This window comes from Triticum dicoccoides, chromosome 1B (assembly GCF_002162155.2).
Source record: "Triticum dicoccoides isolate Atlit2015 ecotype Zavitan chromosome 1B, WEW_v2.0, whole genome shotgun sequence".
Lineage (NCBI taxonomy): Eukaryota > Viridiplantae > Streptophyta > Magnoliopsida > Poales > Poaceae > Triticum > Triticum dicoccoides.
In genome coordinates this window covers 86625874-86641992 of record NC_041381.1, presented here as the reverse complement: position 1 = coordinate 86641992, position 16119 = coordinate 86625874, and the positions used below count along the sequence as shown (strand labels likewise).

Sequence of the window (16119 nt, the reverse complement as noted above, 5' to 3'; positions counted from 1 at the left end):
ATCTAGGGCTGGGGATAGGAACCGGTAGTGCAACCTGGGTTCGGTCTTGATGTGGGGATTGAGCCTGCCGATAGCAAGGCGTCTGACCGGCCCAGGGTGCGTGCCTAGGGTGCGTGTCTGGCCGGCCCAGGGCGCCGCCGAAACATATATATATATATACAGACGGTCTATTCTGCTAATATTAGCAGAATAACTATTCTGCACACCACTTCGGCACTGCACGCTCAACAGAAGCGCACTGCATCATTTTGACGACGAGCACTGCAATAGAGACGAGTGAACTTCTCGTCGGAAAAAACTGCACGCGTTATTTTTTCTGTACTGTTTTCACTCTAATTTTTTAACCGTTTATCAGAATGAGGCGTGTAATATACCATTGAAAAGCTATGGATTAGGCACAACTTCTACATGTTGAACACTTTCCGAGATTCCACACGGTTTAAGAGCAGTTTTGAAAATGGTGCGGCGGATGACGAGTGGCAGCGAGCGTTTTTTCGCGTTTTTTTCTAAACCGCTTGTCGGAATGAAACAAATGATACACCTTTGGATAGATATCATCGAGGCGCATCTTTTTCATATATAAATCTTTCTCTAATTCATTACGGTTTAAGAGCGGTTTCAAATTTACTAAATCGCGGGACTCTGTTTTTCAAGTTTTTTAAAATTTTCGGTACTGTTTTCGCTCCAGTTTTTGAACCGTTTATTGAAACGAGGCGTGTGATATGTCGTTGGAAAGCTAAGGACGAGGCGCAAGTTTCATATGTTAAAATGTTTTTGAGATTCCTTACGATTTTTAGTTAATTTTAAAAATCGTGCGGCTGACGACAATAGGCAGCGGCGGTTTTTTATGAATTTTTTATAAATCGCTGATCGGAATGATTCAAACGATACGCCCTTGGAAAGATATTGTCGAGGCACAATTTTTTCATGTAGAACACTTTCGCTAATGTGTTGCGGTTTAAGAGCAATTTTGATTTAAACGAAATGCGGACACTGTTTTTTCGCGACACCAAAATCGATGAAAAAACTGCATCAGACAGATGAGCGCACTTCTTCAGACAGACACCGCACTGCATCAGACAGTCAAGTGAACTTCATTATTTCTTTTGTCGGATGTAAATTTTTCTCAGCCGAGTTTTTGACATCTTTTTTTCAACATTTTTTATGACCGAGAACGGACCGCAGGGACGAGGGAAGTGAATCGCGACATATATCAAAGCTAACCGCATTACTTTTTTGTTGTTTTGCTAAAAAAAATCGCACTTTCATGCTGTGTGCAAGTGAACCTCATTACTCCCGAAAGTGAACCACATCCGAGAACTGCATGAGGCGAGTGTAATTCACAATTGAGGGGAAGTGAACCACGTCACAAACTAAAGTTAACCACATGAGACGAGGTGGGGCGGAGTTCACAATTACAATTGCATACAACCGTACATCCCACATCACATAAAACACGCTTTTTGGACTACTCAAATAGGAACAACAAACTGCAAAAACAAAATCCACATCCTCGAACATGTTCACGCTAGGGAACTGCATGCCTCGTCGCCCACATCTTCCCAGCATCGCACTGTACTAGACCCAAAAGATAATTGCACCACACAAGCAAAACAATGCAAAATGTACAGTAAAAATGAACTACATGGGTGATTAGGAGCACACTGAACACCCAAAACCACAGAACCTCACTGGGAGCACCCAGTCAGTTGCACGGTTGAGGCATAAAAATACACCAAACTGCACGGTTGCCAGGAATCCGATACTGACCGACCCCGTCAACCCGCCGGGATGGACTTGTTGTGGACCTCGCTCCTCGCCGAAGGGAGTTTGCACTCCGGGCGCAGGTAGTGGAGGTCGGATCTTGACATGGCAGGGAGAGGAGGCCGTCCTCTCCTCAGATGAAGCAACAGGAAAAGGCGTGGCGCGGCCAGCGCCATTGGATTTTCATAACAAACTGCAAAAGAATACTCAGTGAGCTGCAAAAAATATTGAAAGGAGCTGCAAACAGGGGGAGGCGGATCTAGCACTGCATGACGACTTGTGTTACGCACTGCACGCCGAGCTCAGACGAACCACACGCCCCGCCGAATAAGCTGCACGGAGAGTGAACTCTTTCAACACAACCATGCAGCAACACAAAATAACCTACACAAAATCAGCTAGTACAAAAGAAATTGACGGCATCACACAGCCATCCGAGCTGAAGTGCTTCACTAGAGAACCGGATCAGAACACACGATGCAGAACACACCTACGCAATGTGCACTGCAAGCTGATGCAGGAACCATCACGGGCGGTGCAATCTTCACAAATTACTACAAGCTGATGCAGGAACCAACTGCGTGGCGTTTGGTACCGAACAACATGGCGACACTGTTTTCTAGCTGCTGCTCGACAGGGGACTGCCACAGAGCAGAGAAAGAGAGTTGCAAGATGGGGAGGCTGGTGGCCGCGGCTGGTGGCGTCGGACCAAATGGACTGCACCGAACCACATCATGCTCGCGCCCGAGCTGCACGCAGGGGGTATCGAACTGCAGAAGCCAAAAAAATTGTCGGCGCCCATGGATGAGCTACTAGAGGGCTCGCGGTGCACTGCTCCAGGGCTCGCGGCGCACTGCTCGAGGATGGCGGCGGGTCTGGGCGGGCCGGCATGATGGCGGAGGTAGAAGGAGGCCGGGAAGGGAAGGGTGGGTTGCGGAGGTGGGGCGGCGGCTCGGGGGGAGCAGGTGGGGCGGCGGCTCGGGGGGCCGTCGCGGCCTGGCTCCTGCAGCGGGGCGTCGCAGGGGCCCGTCGTGGCCTGGATCCGGCGCCTGGATGTCGTCGGGGCCCGCCGAGGCCTGGATCCGGCGCCGGCTCATGCGGGAAAGTCGTCGGGGCCTGGGTGGCTCGTCGGCGATGGGAGGAAGGCCACCGGTAGGGTGGGGCGGGGTGGCTCGCTGGCGAGGGGAGGGAGGTGGTGAGGTGGTGGAGGTGGTTCGTTGGTGGGGGAACGGAGGTGGTGCGGTGGTGGGGGAGGGGGCACGAGGAGATGGAGAGTGATGGTGGGCAGGTGGGCTTCGGCCGGGGTGAAGCTTTTTTTCGTCGGTAGGTGGCTGTGGTCGGGGTGTTAGCAAAATAAGATCTGGTGTTAGCAGAATAAGGTCTTAAGGGGTGTTAGGTATTCAAACATCACAACCACACATCTTCATACATGTGTTTGGCCCACAAGCAAGCGATAGACGTTTTCCTCTAGCACTCACTCACGGGGTTCTCAGCGAGATGCTTCGTCCATCTATGCGTGCCCGCTTGTTCAATCACTTCGACCGACAGCGATAGAGGTTAATTTGACTTATAATTAGGAGTGGATTAAATTTTGGTTCGTCTTATACGGTTCGGTACATGGAACTATATACTTCGCGCGCACGTGTATGCACGAATCCCTACCACCAGGTCAAAGTGGGGGGCGAGCACGTGACGCATCATGAACCAGATCTGTGTGGGGACTATGCGTTTTTTGACGTATGCATGGGCCACATCAAAATATTGTGCTTTTGGTATTCAAACATATATGCATGCATCACGCATGTCCATATATACATATGTTTGGGGCACATATATACATGTAGTGGTTGTGTTTGGACACTCTCCCTCGCTTGGTTATCATCGACGGCCTATATATTCATGTGCATGTGTAGACGTCCATCACTTCGACCAACAACACGAGAGAGCTAGGTTACCACGGTGGATTCTTCTTCTCTTGGTCCGCGTTACCGTATAGTCATATGTCGATCATGGTGAGATTCAATACCTGAGTTTGAGGGCTTGCATACACATGAATCCCTATATATACCCTCGCTCCGTGTGGGGACTTTCCGGTTCCAAAAGCACGCGGCCACATCAATGTTGTGCATTGGGTATATTCAAACACCACATGACACTTCATACATATGTTGCGTCACATGCAAACAGTGGTTGCCTTCCGGCACTCCCTCGCGTGGTTATTGGTGACAAGCTATCCTATTTTGTGGGGCCTCATGTGGAACGTCAATGCATGACTTTGACCCAACAAACAAGAGAGGTTATACGACCAAGGTGGTGATTCTTCTTGGTCAGTCTTACAATACGCCTTGGTGAGATGCCCGGCCCCTCCCACCGACTCAAAGTGTGTGGGGGTGGCATAGTACTACTTCATACTAGATGAACCTCCGTGGGGTCGGGGATGCCCTGTTAATTTACGATGCACATGTGCCACATCAAATTTTTGATTTGGTAACGCTAGAAGAACACATCTGTGGGCCCGCACATGGTCCACATTTGATCGGAAGCAAAGGGGGAAGGGGGTTGATGTACTCCTTTCGGTTTTGTGTTACAGTACGGTGAGATGTCAGACCTAGCTATTTGGGGGCATGCGTTCATAGCTAGGATTCCCCTCCCGGAAACACGAAGTGTGTGCGGAGAGGAGGGGGGATGGCAATAATAATGAGCGCTTTGTGCGACAAGTGCCACATCAAAGTTTTGCATTGGGTATTTGAACATCAAACCACCCTTTTCATACATATATTTGGTCCAAATGCAAGTGTGTTCATGTTCTAACCCTTTCCCACATTTTTTGGCCAAATTTATAAACAGCAAGCTGAGTCTGACGCAACAACCGTCTGCGACCGGGTACGAAATAGACAAGGTTCCCTAGGACTATCCGTGTGTCGCGCCCCTACCCCTGTCACCCACATGATCACAGTAGATTGGGCTCCACAAGGCTTCCCTTCCCCTCTCGAAAATATCTACTCCCTCACAATCTCGAAAATATTTACCCGCGTCCTCGTAGATGGTTTTTCTGTTTGATAGCACACGATTAGTATGTCTGGACCGTGTGCGATGTCTGTTACTCCCGCTCTGCTTTAATCAATAGATCCAAATTTTCTGTAGCCCCGCCATTTTACTCCCGCCTCCATCCCTCGCAATCTTAAAAATATCTGCTCGACTGGAGTGTTTTTATGTTTGATAGCACACGATCGATATGTTTTAACCATGTGTGATGTTCGTTACTCCCGCCTCGCTCTGCTTCAATCCCTTGATCCAAATTTTCGGTAGCCCAGCCATTTTACTCACGCCTAGTAAAATTTTCAGGACCCGCGGCATTTCCTCAAACACCACCTTGGACCCCCTACACACACACCCCAAATCCCCCGCTCACACACATACACATCACCCCTCCCTTGCTCCAAACCTAGCTAGGTCGCCACCGCCGCCTCCATCGTCAAGCTCTGCCGGTCTGCCCGTGCAGTTTACCCACTGATATACATACCCTCGCTGCCCTGAGTTTCTTAGATGACGCCTGTGAAATGCCCCCTTTCCCAGAGATTCCCACCCCCTCCCCCACTCTAGAGCATCGCATCCTAAGCCCGTCTACGCTTCCCGGGGAGCTCGAGGAGCGAATGGCCCAAAAGAGCTTTACCGCGGCCTCTTCGCCCGCATCAGTGAGGTGGCCACCGAGGAAGCTGACGACGATGACTGGACCTGGATTAAGCCTTTCAATCAGCGGGCTAGAGTATGCTGGCATGTCGCGGACACCGGCTACGACATCGAGGTCATTGACACCGACGGCTTGACGCGGGTTATGTCACAGGATAAGTTGCCCACCCCCAACCCTTCGGGTTCGACATCCGTCGATCTCATCGATGGCCCTACCGCTGATCTCATGTGGCTCATTATGAACAATTTGCCATCCGTCATCGCCATGGAGCCCCTTTTGTCATTTCTAAAGGACATGTTTTGTGACGCTGCCTGGGATCCTCAACTGGCAAGTCAGACCTCATTGACGGTGACCACGAGGAGGAGCCAATCTGTAACAAGTGAGGAAACCCATGATTTGTTTTCTCAAACCCCTTTTGTAGTGAGAACTTGTCCAATATGTATTGCTATATTGGGTTGTTTGCATTACGCCTTGTTTATTTCTATGGTTTATTGTTGTTCGGTTGTTTGTAGTTAGCATATGTCCAGTTTCAATTGACATCTTTGGATGTTCGTAGTATGCCTTATTTATTCCAGCAATTAACAGTGTGGTGTTCTATATGTGCTAGTATGAATTATGAAGTTCAATTTCATCAATACCAAATTTAACAATAGCTCTATGAATGACTATATTTGGTTGCTGTTAAGCATGTTGTACTCCCTCCGAATCTTTTTAGTTTGCATATAAGATTTGTCTAAAGTCAAGCCTCTTAAAGTTTGACCAACTTTATAGAACAAATACCAACATTCACAATATGAAATAAATATCAGTACATGTGTCATGACTTAAATTTTCATATTGTATAACTTTAGCATGCTAGATGTTGATATTTTCATATAAATAAGGTCAAACTTTATGAAGTTTGACTTCAGACAATTCTTATATGTAGAGTAAAAAGGACCAGAGGGAGTATTGAACACGCCTTTCCATTTGATTTAACAATGGCACTATTTGGATACTCTAACTTAGCTAGAGGTTAGAGTTAGTATCTAGCTAATGACAGTTAAAAGGGAGAGAGAGGGATTGGTGGAATAGTTGATTGTATTGCTTGAACCTCGTGGGCATATATATAGGAGTACATGGTCATCTTGGAGTACAAGTCAAGGTAGAATAAATCCCACACTATCCTACGTTTCCTAAATAACAATGATACTCAACAATGACTAACCCTGAACTAACTCTAGCCAAAGAGGTGTTTGGATAACAGTGTTAGATTGACAATAAATGCACTAGGAGAACTAGCCCCAATCAGCACCTCTTGGGTGGGATAGTTGTTTTGGGTGGGTTTGAGCAACTAGCTCAAACTAGCCCTCATGTTTGGATACTTTAGGGCTATTTGAGCCCAAACTAGCTCAAACTAACTCTAACTCATGGATCCAAACAGGGCAAATAACTAGTGTACTTAGACCTGCACAATACAAGTTTGAATGACTATGTTTGCTTGTTTTAAAATATTAGGCATGTTGCAGTTAATAATACACCTTTCCACTTCTTATTTTTAAATATTAGGTTTTTAACAATTTGGTCTTGCACATGTAGGTCCTGCTGTCAGAGGTTTTGACCCTTTTTGCATATGTGGAAATGAGTTGTCCATTAATATCAGTCAAGTCATGACACTTAGAAAGATTGTTACGATAAAGAAATTAGCGAAAAGAAACAACTAGATCTTTGTCTACACAATGAAGAAGACGTCAGTTCACTATGGGATGGTACTAACTGTTATACCTTGTCTTTTTAATTCCTTTGTGCCATTTCAAATTTGGAGAAGATATTTATGAATATCCTTATTTTCAGGTCTTTCCAAAGCTGTTCACTGATGATTACGTCTCAAACCACTTGTATGGTCAGGAGGCGAAGAAGGTTTTCATACAACACCACGGTTCAATATTGAAGTGTTCCTGAAGAGGACGAAGAATGGATGGTCAATCATCCACAGGCACTAGCCTAAAGTTGCAAAGACCTTCAACATCAATGAAGGCTCAATATTCGCCTTCTGCTTCAGCAGTTTTCCAGATGAGATTCTTTTGTCTATGTTCTGTCTATGATGCTAATTTCGAAAGGTTGTAGATGTTTCATGTGAAACTTGGTGCTGGTGCAGTTGTGTAATGGGGTAGATGAGTGCTGAAGCTATATGATGTTGTACTCTGATGTATTTCAATTATGAAATCCTGCTTCCCTAATATGGAAATGAAATATATTGTGTGCTTAATATGAAATGTCAATTAGAGTAATAAATGGATTATTAATAATAGGGTAATTAGCCTGCTAATGGCCAATTAGCATGCTAATTGGGTTTTTCTATTGCAAACGGTTTGAGAAAACACCATGGGCGATGACCTTAGGCAACGCACACAGTTCCTAGGAATAAACCATGTTGGATCAATGAACAATCACACCCGACATCCTCTTGAAAACAGTTTGTGTTAGGCCACCTTGCGTAAACGTTTACCACATAAAAAGTGTGTGTGATGGACAGCCTTTGCCACACAGTTTCTTCTACGCACCATATGTGATGCATTCAGTAACGCAAACGATAAAATTGTTAATATCATGTGCAATGGCAACGCTATCACAAACGATTTAATGGGAAAAATTGTGTGTGATGTACCTGCGAACAGAAGCATTTTCCTTGGAGCAATTGTGTGGGATGTATATACGAACGGAAACGTTTAGCGGGGACTGACTGTGTGGGATGTACTTACGACCGGAAATGATTTCACCTGTATAATTGTATGTATTTTTTAGCACTATTGTACATATAACCGTATTTGATCGCTCACCTATCGCACACGACCTCATTTTGTCGAGCGTGTGTGTCAGAAAGGCACATCCGTGATGGTTTCTGGGTCGTGTGAGAAGGACCCCCCTATTGCAGTAACTCATTGGTGACGGTTCAGAACGTCGTCGCGGAAAGGGGTTAAAAACTATTTCTATAGCACCTTGTTGTACCAATGTCTCCGTCGTGGCGGCCTTTTATATCGCCGGACTCTCCAACTTCAGATGTCGGGCCCGCAAATCTCCACAAATCTCGTTGGCGGGGATCCTGCAGTACGTGGTGAAAAGTGGGGCAAAAATCAAGGCGTCACACCCCACTTTCCCCACTCACCGTGTCGCAACCGTTTGCACACACACACACATCTCTGATTTCAAATCCCGCAAAATTTGGGATCCAGCAATCCGATTGCTAGACCTTTAAAACCCTTCCAAAAACGCTCGGGTCTATCCGCCACCCGATGCGCGAATGGCTCATTTCACTTGGACATCATGTAGTCCGGAATCCGTCAAGGCAGCAAGCGGAGATAAGGCCACTGAATGACCAGGGGGAGTTCATGAGCGCCTCCATAGCACTCAACTCAACTGGGAATTCACCTCAACTCGGCCCGCTTAACCTCGACGGATTCGGGAGCTAATGACGAGGACATATGCTAGGGATAGGGTAACAGGCCTGACCTACAGACCTAAGGCACCACACACTGTGTACTAGGCCCCTGGGCCAGATCAGCATTCAGATGTTCTACAGCCCGAAGGTCACTCGGAAGCCAACAACCACTCAGAATAGATACCCTTCACTCGACCAGCTTATTTCACTCGGAGTATCTAACGTCAATCGGATAGAGAAGACTAGGAGGCTCTCAGGATCGCAACGGCCAGGACATACGTCCACCCTCATCAAGTGTAATTAGTATGTCTGTTACCAGTAACTGGCGCCTTAAACCCTCTCTTTAACCCTCAATTGTGGCGGCATTCATGGGGACCTAGCAGATTCTATATAAGCCACCCCTTGGCTCCACAACAAGGGTTCGCACCTCTTGTAAATAATACACTCAATCAACAGCTCCAGAGCACCGAGATGTAGGGCCATTACCTCCACCGCGAGGGGCCTGAACTCGTAAATCTGAGTGTAACAACTGTGTTGTATCTAGGCTCTGCCCTCTAATCTGTACCCCTACACACTACTGTCAGACTTATACCCACGATAGGTAGTGAGCCCAGACCTGTAAATTTAAACTTGGTTATGTTTGTGATTGATACATCTCCAACGTATCTATAATTATTTTATTGTTCCATGCTATTACAGTATTAATCTTGGATGTTTATATACATTTACAAGCAACTTTATATAATTTTTGGGGACTAAACTATTAACTTAGTGCCCAGTGCCAGTTGTTATTTTTTGCTTGTTTTGGTTTCGCAGAATATCAGTACCAAACGAAGTCCAAATGCCACGAAACTTTTCGGGGATTTTTCTGGACATAAGGGACACTAGAAGCTTCACGTGAACACCATATGTGGGAGCATGGGCCCACGACCCACCAGGGCGCGCCGGGGGGGGCAGGCGCGCCCGGGGGGGCAGGCACGCCCTGATGGGTTATGGGCCCATGTGGCTTCATTTGACCTAACTCCGCCTCTATAAATACCCATAAATCAGGAAACCAACAGGGGAGTCCACGAAATACTTTTTCCACCGCCGCAAGCCACTGTTCTCGAGAGATCCAATATGGGGATCTTTTTTGGCACTCTGCTGGAGGGGGAATCAATCACGGAGGGGTTCTTCATCAACCTTGATGCCCCTCCAATGATGCATGATTAGTTTACCACAGACCTACGGGTCCATAGTTAGTAGCTAGATGGCTTCTCCTCTCTTTTTGATCATCAATACAATGTTCTCCTCGGTGTTCTTGAAGATCTATTTGATGTAATGACTTTTTGCACTGTGTTTGTTGAGATTCGATGAATTGTGAGTTTATGATCAGATCTATCCAAGAATATCATTTGAGTTTTCTCTGAACTCTTTTATGCATGATTAATATAGCTTCTTATTTCTTCTCCGATTTATTGGTTTGGTTTGGCCAACTAGATTGATTTATCTTGCCATGGGAAGAGGTGCTTTCTAATGGGTTCGATCTTGCGGTGCTCAATCTCAGTGACAGAAAGAGACATGACACACATGTATCATTGCTATTAAGGGTAGAATGATGGGGTTTATTCATACATGAGTTTATCTTGTCTACATCATGTCATCTTGCATAATGCATTACTTTGTGTTTCCATGAACTTAATACACTAGATGCATGTTGGATAGCATTCATTGTGTGGAGTAATAGTAGTAGATGCAGAATCGTTCTGGTTTAGTAATCTTGAACATAATGCCTATATATTTGATCATTGCCTTGGATAACTGAATAATTATTTGCTTTTCTATCAATTGGTCAACAGTAATTTGTCTGCCCATCGTTTGCTATTTTCTCGAGAGAAGCCTCTAGTGAAAACTATGGCCCCCAGTTCTATCTTTTATCATATAAAAATCCTAAAAATCCCTTGCTGCAATTTTCCTTTATTTATTTTATTTTGTATTTTAGTTAGATCTATCTATCAAATCCCATACAATTTAATCTTGCTCGTAACCGTTGAGGGACTGACAACCCCTCTACGTGTTGGGTTGCAAGTATTTGTTGTTTGTGTGCTGGTGTTGTTTACATAGTGTTGCTTGGTTCTCCTACTGCATTTACAATCTTGGTTTCATAACTAAGGGAAATATTTATCTCTATTGTACTGCATCATCCCCTCCTCTTCGGGGAAATCCTAACGCAACTCACAAGTAGCAGTGATCAGTGTGTTCCTCTAGGCAATGTTAGGGAGACCATTGTATATGAGGTGAGTGGTGTTGGTGTGTTTTACAAGTCACCATCCAAAATATCAAAGAGAGTTGCACAAGTTGAGGAACCAAAGCCAATCCAGTTTTCCTCCACGCAACATAGCACACATTTGTTTAGCCATAATTTAGATATGGAACTAGGCAATGTAGGAGATGTTGATATGGAGCAAGAGGAGTTGGAAATGATTATGGAGCTTAATAGGAGAACTAAAATTCAGATGTTCAAGAAGCATCAGAAGAATTTTGAGAGGGTAAAGACAGTCAAAAGAAAAATTCATGTCCTACTAACTGAAGATGACTCTGCTTGCAGGAAGAGGAGGATATTAGAGCTAGGATGGATGAGATGAGGAGGCAGAGAGAGGAGCCACTTTTTCACTTTGAAAGTGGCACTGATGTTGAAGAACTTTATGAGCTAGAAAGGAAGTACAAGAGGAGCATGGAGAGGATGAGGAGTTGGAATAGAATGAGGAGTTGGAAGAGGATGTTGTACTAGAGGGGCAACAAAGGAACAAGTTGAGAGTAAGAAAAGGTCCAACCACAAGATCACATGCTCGTCTGGAGCAAGAATTTAAGGATGTGTGGGTACCATCATCTCATGAGGACCCAAATCCTACTGGTTTGAAGGAGGAGGAACATGATGGGGCTGTACCCCTAGCATTTATGCTTGGCAAGAAGAGTAGGGCCAAAAAACCAAACCAAGGATCTGGTATCCTGAGGATAGACACAGCCCAGAGCTACAATTTGCTAAGAAACTATGTTTTGATTATGTGCACCAATTTAGAGGGCACTTCTCACACTTCATATATCACAGAACAAAAACTATGAGTTTCATAGGAACTGAAATGTCAGAATTATAGTTGTGCGCACACATGAAGACTGTCCTTTCTTCATTGTAGCATCTATGGTAGAAATGAGAGGAATTTATGCATTAGGAAAACAAATTTGGTGCACGCATGTCAAGTAGTAGCAGAGAGCACCAAGGTGATTACAAAGTGGGTTACACATGAGGTTTTAGAGACAATTAGAATAGACCTTGACACACCAATAACTACAATTGTGCAAAATCCGAAGAGCAAGTATGGAGTTGACATCTCCACTCATATGGTCTATATGCCTAAGAACAAAGCTATTAAGATTATGCAAGGAGATCAGAGGGGGCAATACACTAGGATCAGGGATTGCTTGCACGTTGTCTTCGATACAAATCCACGTAGTAGATGCATTGTCGCTACTAAGTTTCTAAAAGAGCATCCAAGCAAGAATCCAAGGTTCCATGGGATGTTCATCTATTTGAATGCTTGCAAAGAAGGATTTTTGAATGGGTGTAGACCATTCATAGGAGATTTCTGAACTATGGTGTTTCTGACCTATGTGTATTGCAGCCTTACTACTACATGCCTTGTTTCTGACCTATGTTGTGTGCCATTGCAAGTGTGGATGAATGCTTCATCGTGCTGTCTACTGGCCAACAAATCCTTGCTTCCATAGGAAGGAATAGGAATAATAACATATATGCAAGAAACTCATGTTGTGTTCTTGCTGTTATGGTACTATAAGCACTGGTTTATTATCCTTGCAAGATAACACTAAGATAATTATGCGCTTGTTATGTCTTGGTGTTATGATGATTGATATTATAATCTTTCTATTATGATGGTTGATATTATGGTCTTTATATTGTTGTTTGATATTCATAGGATGATGGTTCACTATATGATCCTGTTGTTTTGATGATGGTTCATATTATGATCTTGTTGTTACGATGGTTGATATTATGGTCTTGATATTGTTGTTTAATATTCATAAGATGATGGTTTGGTATATGATCTTTCTGTTTTGTTGCATCTAGGGTAAAGGTGGCCCTAGGTTCATATCCTCGTCGACGATGATGAATCTAGGGGAAAAGGTTAATAATCAACATCACTTTCAACATAATCAATATCACTTTGAACATAACCAATATACTTTCTCAACATAATTCAAGGAGGTCAACAATGGTCCAGGAAAGCCCCCATGGTTCTAAGCAAGCCACTTTGGTCGGTCAACGAAAGTTCAAGAAAACCTTCATGGTCAATAAGTCAAAGAAAGAAGACCACTTAAAATAATAAGTGAAAGATGGAGGCAAAGGAGCAAATAAGTAGAAGCCCCAACAAGGAAGCCTTCAAATAGTGTAGGGATTCATCCATTAGTGTGCACAACCCACCTCCTAGCCCAACTAGAGGCATATGGGCGAAAGGATGAAAAATTACCTGGTCCTACCTTCCCACCTCCTTGCCTCAAGGGTAGCCTTGATCATTTGTCAAGGACCCGACTATATAGCCCCCCCCCACCCACCATTGGCATCTAAATCATTTACTCCCATTTGAATAAACTCAAGAGGAGGAGTCAAGAGTCATGGGACTTCGAAATTGGCAACACTCCAAGTGTTCCATGCGCCGAGCACCACTCTTATTGATTCTCCTCACAGAATGTAGGTCGCACTCTGACCAGCCGAATGAACCTACTAAAAAAACATCTTTGTGTCACTTTGTCGCATGTACGACGACCTTCTATATAAGGTCCTTGTACACACCCTCGCATACTAATCACTAAACATATTGCTATGGATACCCCCTATCAATAGTTGATTCTTAAACATCAACACTCGCACCAACCATGGGGAATCCTTGCCGTGTGAAAGGTCATCAACCCATGAAGCTAGATGGCCCCGCCTAAATCAAGTTCCACCAAAATCCGAAGGTAACGAAAGGTAAGGCGTGTCGATGCCGGAAGGTGAAGACTCCTCGAAGGCACCTCGGAGTCCTCGTGGATCCTTGAATTCGCTCCCCTTCGGAGCCGCATAGATCCTCCACGCCGCGAGCGCAAACATCTTCACCAAGCTCGAAGTCGCTGCAGATCATTGAAGCCGCTCCCATCGGAGTCGCTGATGGTCCTCGACGCCACTCCGCTCAGAGTCGCGTGGATCCTCAACGTTGCGACCCCGCTTTTCTTCACCAAGCTTAGAGTCGTTGCGTATCCTTGACATTGCAATGTCGCTCATCTTCACCAAGGTTGGAGTCATCGTGAATCCTTGAAGACGCTCTCCTCGAAGTCAGGAGGATCCTCGACACCGCGCATCTATACAAAGAGCTACGCCTCCTTAGGTCTACTCCGTTCAGAGTCGTGTAAATCCCTGATGATGTGACATCGCTCAGCTCCACCAACTCAAAACCACATTGGTCCTTCGAAGTTGTGGCAAATTAGTTCACCCTTTGTGCCTTGGACAAGCCTCGCGCACGAGGTTGTGACGCCTTTATGACTCTATCATGTCTATGTCATGACAAAGTTTGCCCTCCTTACCATGGCCAAGCATGCAAAGGGAGTCGCAACATCGCCTCACCTCCACCAACATTAAGGAGCTCATGGGCTAAGCTCGCGGGCGTGAAGGGAGCCCCTAAGATGCAAGACACAATCTAGCCAATGAACGGGTGTGTCCGAGTAAATCTTCTTACCTCCATGTGAAAAGAGGAGGAAAGAAGGACCATGTTAAAAGAAAAAAAATAGTAGGGATTGTTACATAATGCAGCTGTTGATCATGTCACCAGCTTTGTTAGATTACTCCTCGGTGTTTGCTCCAGAGCCCGAAGCTGTACAGAAGATCCTAGATGCTCACAAAACTGTTTTCAGTTAATCCCGTATGATGTTGTACGTGACCAGTTGGTATCGCTTCGCCAAGTCAGTTCCGCTGCCGCCAGATTTGGCCGTTGATTCACTTCAGATTCGTTCCACATATATTGCGTTTTGTGTGAATTCCTGAAGGATCCACACCTTTTGCCAGGAATTAGGGAACCAAATCAAAGGAATCCGGTTGATCTGATACAATGTTTTAGTGATTTTGCTGTTTCTTCGTTAGCTTAGTACTCCCTCCATCCGAAAATACTTATCAAAATAAATAAATAAAAATGTATCTAGATGTATTTTAGTTCTAAATACATTCTTTTTGTCCATTTTGATGACAAGTTTTTTTGGACAGAGGGAGTACTAATTTGGTCTCATTCACGAGATTAACCGTCCGATTTGCTAGTACGTAATGATTCGTGCCAGACGAGAAACGTGCAGACTTGTGGCGTGCGGCCGAAGCAGATGGTGTCCAACTGTTAGGAGCACGGCCCGTTCATTTTTATAGGCTTTTTTTTACTATTTTACCAGGCCAGGCTTACTGTTGTTGGCCTCGTACTCTCTTTTTTTACGCCTCTCCTTTCTATACAGTTTTTTTTTCTGTTGTCCATTTCTCCTGGGGAAGGTTCCTGTTGAAATTGGGAGGTTCTTTGCCCGTTGTTTGACATTTTGTCAATTTTGTTTTTTTGGAAAAATTATAGGTTGTGCATTCTTATTTGTATGGGTGATTCACACATCAACGGTGTGCAACCCTTGTACAACATATGTATAGTTTATCTTTTATGACATATTGATAGTTTTTATTTTAAAATTAGTATTCGAAAAAAAAAACTTTTGCTTTATGCATCTTGTATTTATTTTCACCGACTTTGTTACTTTTCTTAACCGTAAGTGGCCATTGGATGGGCACCTCAAGATTCGCGTAGGCCGGCTCAAGCTTCCTCGATTTCACACGACAGGGTGAGATCCCGAGAAGGCACATCGACCGTTTTCTTTTTCTTAGTGCACGGGGATGGAGTTGACAACCGTATTTTTTGTGTGTCCCGACTCTTTTTTCTTAGTGCGAGGAGAATTTCCATACAATGATATATTTTTTGTCCCGGCTCTTTTTCTTAGTGCACCGGGCATTTTTTATGTTTCTATGTTGTTTTTTTGCGTCTTTTCATTTTTTACTTTCCGAGGCACGAGAGGAAGAGCGGATGAGACAGAAGGACCACTTTTTGTACGGTCCATTTCTTCGAGGGAGAATTTCATATATTTTTTATCTGTTTGTGTTGTGTCCACTTCTTATTTTATTTTTTTTACTTTTGTG

General features: G+C 44.6%; 1 long non-coding RNA gene across 1 annotated transcript; it reads right to left on the bottom strand.

Annotated features, from left to right (window-relative positions):
• Window positions 1-1624: 1624 nt before the first annotated feature.
• On the bottom strand, window positions 1625-3015 carry LOC119320969. Its single transcript, XR_005155077.1, has 2 exons — window positions 2255-3015; window positions 1625-2096 (listed from the first exon to the last, which is right to left on the bottom strand). It is a non-coding gene; the product is annotated as an uncharacterized LOC119320969 (long non-coding RNA).
• Between the last annotated feature and the right edge of the window lie 13104 nt (window positions 3016-16119).